Genomic DNA, 7,896 nt, shown 5'->3' on the forward strand with positions numbered 1-7,896 from the left:
CCACTGAGGAAATTCGGGGACAAATTATACAGGGATGTGCGTCGGCCAAACTGAGGGAACGGATTCTAGAGGAGTCTGGCAAGCCGCTGACGGACATCCTAACTCTTGGCCGCACGAAAGAACTCTCCAAAGCTAGGGCTGCGCACATGGAGGCTGCTTTGCAGGCATCGGTCAAAGTGGAACCGGTTAACAAGATACAGACACACACGCCCACCAAGTGGCCCAAGAGACCGCCCACTCAGGGTGGAGCGTCGGGACAGTCATGTGGTTATTGTGGAGGTCCGCGACACCAGATGGCAGAATGCCCAGCACGGGGTAAGCGGTGTTCGGGATGTGGCAGGCAAAATCACTTTGAAAAGGTGTGCCGTTCGAAGAACTTCCGTAAACCACGCCCCGCTGTGCAGGCCATAATGGAGGGGGAACAGAGTCACAGCGATATGGATGACGATGAAGAAGAAGAACGGTCGGTGCACAAGGTGCACATGATCGGCACCGCTGCCCGCCGTACCAGGCCACTGCCTCAATGCGCCATACAGGTAGCGGACCAAGATCTAATAGCAGTGGTGGATACGGGCGCATCCATAAACCTTATGAGTGTTTCCCTCTACAGGACCATGACCACGCCTCCGGCGCTGCGTCCCACCCCCATCACCGTCTTCGCGTATGGGCAAGACACCCCTCTCAAGATTCGAGGGAAATTCAAAGCGGTAATCCGCCATGGGAACAAGACCATCAAAACCAACGTCTTTGTGTCGGAAGAAGGCCAAGGTATGCTGCTGAGTTGCAGAGCGGCTGAAGACCTGGGTGTGGTGACATTTGCCTTTGGGGTCCATGAGGAATCCGTTCAACATCTCCTCATGGAATACCCGGACCTTTTTGAGGGCATTGGCAAGTTCAAAGGCCGAGAAATTCATCTGCACATTGATCCAACGGTACAGCCGGTGGCTCTGCGACACCGCCGCATTGCGTTCCATCTACGGCCGCTGGTGGAAGAGGAACTCCACAAACTGGAAGCGGCGGGCATAATCGAAAAGGTGTCGGGTCCCACCCCATGGGTCTCGCCCATCGTGGTCACCCGGAAACCGAAGCAACCCGGAGCGGTCAGGATCTGCGTGGACATGCGCCTCCCGAATGCCGCCATAAAACGGGAGCGTCACATCACGCCCACTATAGATGACCTCATCGGAGAGATGGCAGGTGCCCGCTGGTTTTCTAAGCTGGACTTGCGATCAGGGTATCACCAGTTGGTGTTGGACATGGAGTCGCGCAACATCACTACTTTCTCCACCCACATCGGCCTTCGACGATACACTCGCCTCAGTTTCGGAATTTCCAGCGCAGCGGAGGTATTCCAGAATGTCATCCAGGAGCAAATTGCTGGAATACCTGGAGTGATAAATGTCAGTGATGACATAATGATACATGCCCGCACCATCCCGGAGCACAATCAAAGGCTGGCCCAAGTATTTCGAAGACTCAAAGACGCAGGACTAACGCTCCACCGAGAAAAGTGTGAATTCCTGCGGGACCGGGTAGGGTTTTTTGGATACGTCTTCTCAGCCGAGGGTGTCAACCCGGATCCGGATAAAGTAAAAGACATTAAAGATGCGCCACCCCCGCAGACCGTCACTGAAGTCCGGAGTTTCCTGGGCATGGTCAACTATTGTGGCCGGTTCATCAGAGACTTGGCTAATCTCACACTCCCCCTGCGGGACCTCACCAAAGACTCCACTCCCTGGCACTGGGGACCTGAGCAAGAAAAAGCTTTCCGAGACATCAAAGATTCTCTGTCCAACAACACCACTCTCGCCTTCTTTGACCCACGCAACTTCACGCTCATTGCTGTGGATGCGGGGCCTGCTGGACTGGGAGCGGTTCTCATGCAAAGGAAGAGAGACGACATCGACTGGACGCCTGTTGCTTTTGCGAGCAGATCTCTCACGGACACGGAACAACGGTACTCGCAGATTGAGAAAGAAGCAATTGCCATTCATTGGGGGTGCCGACATTTTCACCTCTACATCTATGGCAAACCATTCACTGTGGTGACCGATCACAAACCCTTGCTGTCTCTGTTTGCGGGAACCTCATCTAAACCCCCGCCTCGCATAGAAAAGTGGCTGCTTCAACTACAGGAGTACAACTGTACCATCGAGTATCAGCCCGGAGCAAAGAACCCGGCAGACTATCTGTCACGACATCCCAGACCAGCCACGGCCGAGGAGATGGAGGAAGCTGATGAAACGGAGGCCTATGTCAGGTGGGTGGTGGCGCGATCTTGCCCTCGTCCCATCTCTCTCAGTGACATTGTGAGTGCCACAGCACAGGACGCATGCCTCCAGAGGGCCAAAGAACTTGTTCACACGACCAACTGGCATCGGGCCAAGGAGGGGTGGAAGATGCTTACGTCCGAAGCTCAGAAAATAATGGAAAGCCTGTATCATGTCCGGGAGGAGCTCAATGAGGATGAAGCAGGATGCCTTCTGCGGGGGCATCGCTTGGTGATACCTTCAGCCCTCACTGATCAAGTAATACAGTTAGCGCATGTAGGTCACCAAGGAATAGTCAAAACCAAGGCACGCTTACGGACAAAGGTGTGGTTTCCCCTGATGGATGACATGGTGGAGCAGGTGGTAAGGACATGCGCTGCGTGTCAAGTGACCGGGGAAGCTCCTCGTGAAGCCCCGATTGCTGTGGAACCTCGCCCACAACAGCCATGGGAGAAGGTCAGCATGGACTTTGGCAGTCTTCCGGATGGAAAGTACACGCTGGTCATGATTGATGACCATTCTAAGTATCCGGAAGTAGAAATAATAGCCAGCACCAGTGCCGAGTGTGTAATCCCGAAGGTAGAGAAGATTATTGCCACACATGGGGCCATGTGTGAAATCCGCACAGACAATGGACCCCCATTTCAAGGACAGGAATTGGCCACCTATCTATCATCTCTGGGCATTCAACATCGACGCATCACTCCCCGATGGGAACAAGCGAATGGGGAAGCGGAACGCTTCATGAGGACCCTCAATAAAGTGATTCGCATTGCTCATGACAAAGGACAGTCCGTGGAAATGGCCATTTTCACTTTTCTCCGCAGCTACCGACAAACCCCACATTCAACTACAGGGATAGCCCCGGCGCATCTCTTGATGGGACGGATTATACCCGATTCCATTCCTCACCATCCCCAATGGGCCCCAGCACCCGCGAATGAAGAAACAATTGCCCGCAAAAGAAAAACTGCCTTTGCTAAAATTAGCCAAAAGAGAAGAGCCATGGTGACACAATTCAACAGAGGAGATGTGGTACTTCTCCGTAACAGGGTGACCAGTGGAAAATTCCGGTTGAACTATGAAAGAAGACCTTGGCGAGTGATTGGTGTGAAAGGAACCCGCATCACTGTGGTCCGAGGAAGAGAGACTGTAACCAGGAATGTGTCGCACTTTAAACATTTCCATGGGGGTTTGAGAGCATCGGATTCACCAACTCTGTCAACAGAAACCGAAACTGCACAGGACTTGCCAGGAAGGGAGCCGACGCCTAGTCTCGAGGTCACCCAGAGTAACACTCCGAGGGCGGTGATCAAGGAGACGGAAGGCGGCGCGGAGGTCCAGGAGGGGGTGTCAGATCCGGAGGAGCCCGACATGGAGGCACCTGAGACCAGCCCCGCCCCAGAGACAGACTGTTCAAGCCAGAGGGGCGTGGATCAAAGGCTGAGACGAAACCCGACGCCTTCCTGCCGACTACGCGATTACCTCACGTAAGACTGTTCTATGTATCAGTATTGAATACAATGTTCAGTAATGTGTCCTACGTGTTGGTAGTGGTTTTGGAAAGTGAACTCGAAGTCTATGAAGATTAGTACAATAGACTATCCATCGAGACTGCAGGATTGCAGCTGTTTTTGAGTTTAGTTTTGAGTTTTTCTTGTTTTAGGAGGAATGTTATGTTCTGGGCCCACGATCCGCCCCTGGCGTAAGGGGCGTGCAGTGTTGAAGTCATGTGACCGCTTATAATAAAGAAAGGCTCCGCACCCACGTAGGCTATTCAGAGACGGGCGCACGGAGAGCCAGCAAGTTATTCCCAGTGTCTGACTCCTTTATTTCTAGGGCCACGTGTCAGGCCTAGTGCCGATTAGCTAGGTTGGTCCCACCACTCTACAGGACACAACAGGGCTGATGAGGTTTTGTGCCGCTGTGAGAGTACCTGGTTCTGAGTGCCATGTGCTTGAGTGAGTTGCTGTTTGAATTGAGTGGTTGATGAGCTCTGCTTCTCTCTCCTGCAGCTGCGGTGACCCTGGATCCGGACACTGCTCATCGGAACCTCATCCTGTCCAAGGACGGAAGGAGCGTGAGGATAGGAAACGTATACCAGAATGTGCCCGTCACGCCTCAGAGATTCACTAAATTCCTCATTGTACTGGGGAGAGAGAGGCTGAGCTCAGGGAGGCATTACTGGGAGGTGGAGGTGGGGGACAAGATGGACTGGGTCCTGGGGGTGTGTGACGAGGCTAGGAGCAGGAAGGGGGAGATCGAACTAGCGCCTGAGGATGGATTCTGGAGAGTGGGGTTCATGGATGATGAATACGAAGCTCTCACTGACCCTCCCATCCTCCTGACCCCCCGTGTGCCTCCCACGGCTGTGGGTCTCTTCCTGGACTATGAGGCGGGCAGGCTCTCGTTCTATAACGTGGATGACCGCCCGGTCTCTGCTCTTCACCTTCTCCGGGGCCACCTTCCCCCGCACCCTGCGGCCCTACTTCCATCCAGGACCCACTGATTTTGGGAAGGAAAGGGGAACGCTGCGGATCCTGCCGGTGACAGGAGGGGAGTGAGAGCGGAGGAGACTGACTCCACCAGGTGAGAGCACTGTGTACAATTCAATCACTGTCACCATGTAAAGGACCAGTAATGATGTGTACTGTCATCGGGTAGGGAAGCTGTGTGTAATGTGAGTTTCTGTCACTAGCGTCAGGTACGGGAACTGTGCAGCAGTGATAACACCTGTGTGCAGGCACAGAAAGATCTGTGTGCAGGGTCAGGACTGACAGCTGCCTCCTCTCCGAAGCCGTGAGGTAGGACCGCAGCCCCCAGGATACAGTTTATGTGCACTGCAAGCAGCTGAGGGAAAAAAAAAACACACCCTTGCTTTCAGAGCACAGAGACTTTGTTTCGGTGCCCAAGGGTCACCTTCCCTCGCAGTAAGGTAGAGATGGAGTTAGTCTTGAAATCGTCCTCATCTGGTCTGATGAGAAAAATAATTTGTCTGTAAATTAATTCTGCAATAAAATGCATGTAAGAAAGAGGGAGTGAAAATGGACAACAGATGGAGAAGTGGAAGACTTTGAAACCAAGTGTGTTGTGTGACATTTTCGCCTTTTTTGATTTTTTTAAAACATAACCGCAAACGACATTCAAGAAAATGTCATTTTTTTTACAGGCTCAAAGACAAAAACATGTGCATTTATAATAACATAAAAGTCCGAACTGGCTTAAGATGTCTCAAATGGCAAAGTTGAGGCAGAATGGCTGAGGGGCAGAGGTGAAAGATGAACATGTATTTTGGAAAGAGGAGGGCTATATCTTGCCTAACGGATAATTTGGAAAATTGCTCCAAGAAAATTGTCGTTTAATATTAACTCATTTTTAATGTATTATAATTGTGCTTGTCAGCTGGAAAGCTTTAATGATATTTTTTGATTTGTACTTTGCAAAACAATCCTAGTTTCACTGTCTTCATGCAGTAAGTACATTTGGAGCATCAGGTCACCGACAGCTATGATGAATGTCAGAACTGAACGTTTCAGGGCACGAACGCCAGGTGGCATCTGTGGGTCCTGGCTAGAGAAGGGCCTGGTGCCTAATAACACTCTGCCCCCTTGTCATGGTCCTGCGTGAAGAACTACACAGGTGCTTGTCAAATGCCGATGGATGACGCAAGAGCCAGATTCTTAGAAAAAGTGCTAATTTTATGTAGTCCGTTTCCAATTTGAGTGTGCAACATTCTGTCATATTTCAGGGTGAACATTCACCAATCTCAAGTGTCTCCTTTAGGCTTTTATTTTTCCATAGCTGCTTTCTAGGTGAGGGCTGAACCACAGCTCTTGAACCAATCACAACGCTGCAGCGTTGTGATTGGCTAGAGGAGTCTGGAACTTGTATATGGCCTGGTGCCTAAAGGCCACCAGGACTCCAAACACGCACAATAAGATAAATACTCCTTTTAAACAAACTGTAATGTTTTATCACATATGTTTCAACCAAAGTTCATTTTTTTATAGACATTGTATATTGCAAACTCATCATTTCCATCAATGAATCAAAACATTAAAGCATCATTAGTACAATCAATGAAACTGTGAGAACATAATCAAAACATAACAAAAACCCAATGCATTTCGGGGCCCTGCCCCTTCGTCAGGGGTCTAATAGTTGATGTGTTTCGCGTTGCCAAAAAGTTGACAAAACGCGAAGTTCTCTTTTAAGGTTCTGAATGTAGAAAGCTATGCCCAATCTGTGGGGTGGATATTTGTTCTAACCCCCAAGTGGGCAATCTTGTCACCGAGGTTGCCTGCGGGGTAAATAATATTGCCGGTCCCGCTTTATAGATTGGGCATAGCTTTCTACATTCAGAACCTTAAAAGAGAACTTCGCGTTTTGTCAACTTTTTGGCAACGCGAAACACATCAACTAGCAGGGCCCCGAAATGCATTGGGTTTTTGTTATGTTTTGATTATGTTCTCACAGTTTCATTGATTGTACTAATGATGCTTTAATGTTTTGATTCATTGATGGAAATGATGAGTTTGCAATATACAATGTCTATAAAAAAATGAACTTTGGTTGAAACATATGTGTTAAAACATTACAGTTTGTTTAAAAGGAGTATTTATCTTATTGTGCGTGTTTGGAGTCCTGGTGGCCTTTAGGCACCAGGCCATATACAAGTTATTATTCACAGTGTGCAGGCACTAATCCCGACACAGCACATATATCGGTTTAATTGGATTAAATTTGATTATTCGAGTGCAGCCCCCCTTCATACATTTTCATAGAGGAGTCTGGAAGCCTAGATGCTTCCTGTTCCTGCGTCGTGGCAAGAAGGACGGAGGAAAGGAGGCCACCACTGCCTCTTTTTTATGACTGTCCTTTGAAACACGTTGTCTGTTCCACCAGACCAGACTATTGTTTTTTTAGAAACATTCATACATAGTATACATACATAGGCTTTAATCAGCAGACTTCATCCATGGTGTGTTAAACGATCATTCATAGTCTGCTTTCGCCATGGGCGTAGGAGACACTAAATTTCTGGGGGGGACAGGGACAACCTTGCGGACTTTCCAGTGACCCTATACAAATCGCCCATTGTGTGAGACCGTACGCGCGTTAAATGTATACAATCGCATAGTTATAAAGAGAAATATTAAGAAAGGCAGGCAAGTAGTGGACTTGGAAGATGTACTGGCTACTCAAATGCGGTACTAAGATGATCCTACTCAGTTGTTAAATGGTGACAAGTACAAAGAAATGAAACTGAGGGACTTGAGATAAAATCTTCACTAGCAGTATCCTGAGCCCAGATACCATCAGGTGTAAAACTCCACATAGTTTTAAGAGCAATAGAGAATTGTGAAACACAGGACTAGGAGAGAGTGTGTGTGAGATGCACGAAGGCTCAAACATGGTGCAGGTAACCTCTAGCCTATAGTCCACCGGTACTCTGCCATAGCCTGCCCTTGCACCCAAAATATGTAAGGGAGTGAGTACCAAATTGCCAATTCCCAGACTTAAAAATCAAATAAAAAATAGTGCAAATACTATGTTCATTGTTTGTATGATAGGTGTGACCCCTGCAGGTGGAAATTTTACACATTGAACAAACCACTTTAAAGAA

General features: G+C 49.1%; 1 pseudogene; it reads left to right on the top strand.

Moving 5' to 3' along the window:
* The window catches only part of LOC144756168 (E3 ubiquitin-protein ligase TRIM39-like), a 304,125-nt pseudogene extending 299,282 nt beyond the window's left edge, over positions 1-4,843 (top strand).
* Positions 4,844-7,896: the final 3,053 nt, after the last annotated feature.

This window comes from Lissotriton helveticus, chromosome 5_1 (assembly GCF_964261635.1).
Source record: "Lissotriton helveticus chromosome 5_1, aLisHel1.1, whole genome shotgun sequence".
Taxonomy (NCBI): domain Eukaryota; kingdom Metazoa; phylum Chordata; class Amphibia; order Caudata; family Salamandridae; genus Lissotriton; species Lissotriton helveticus.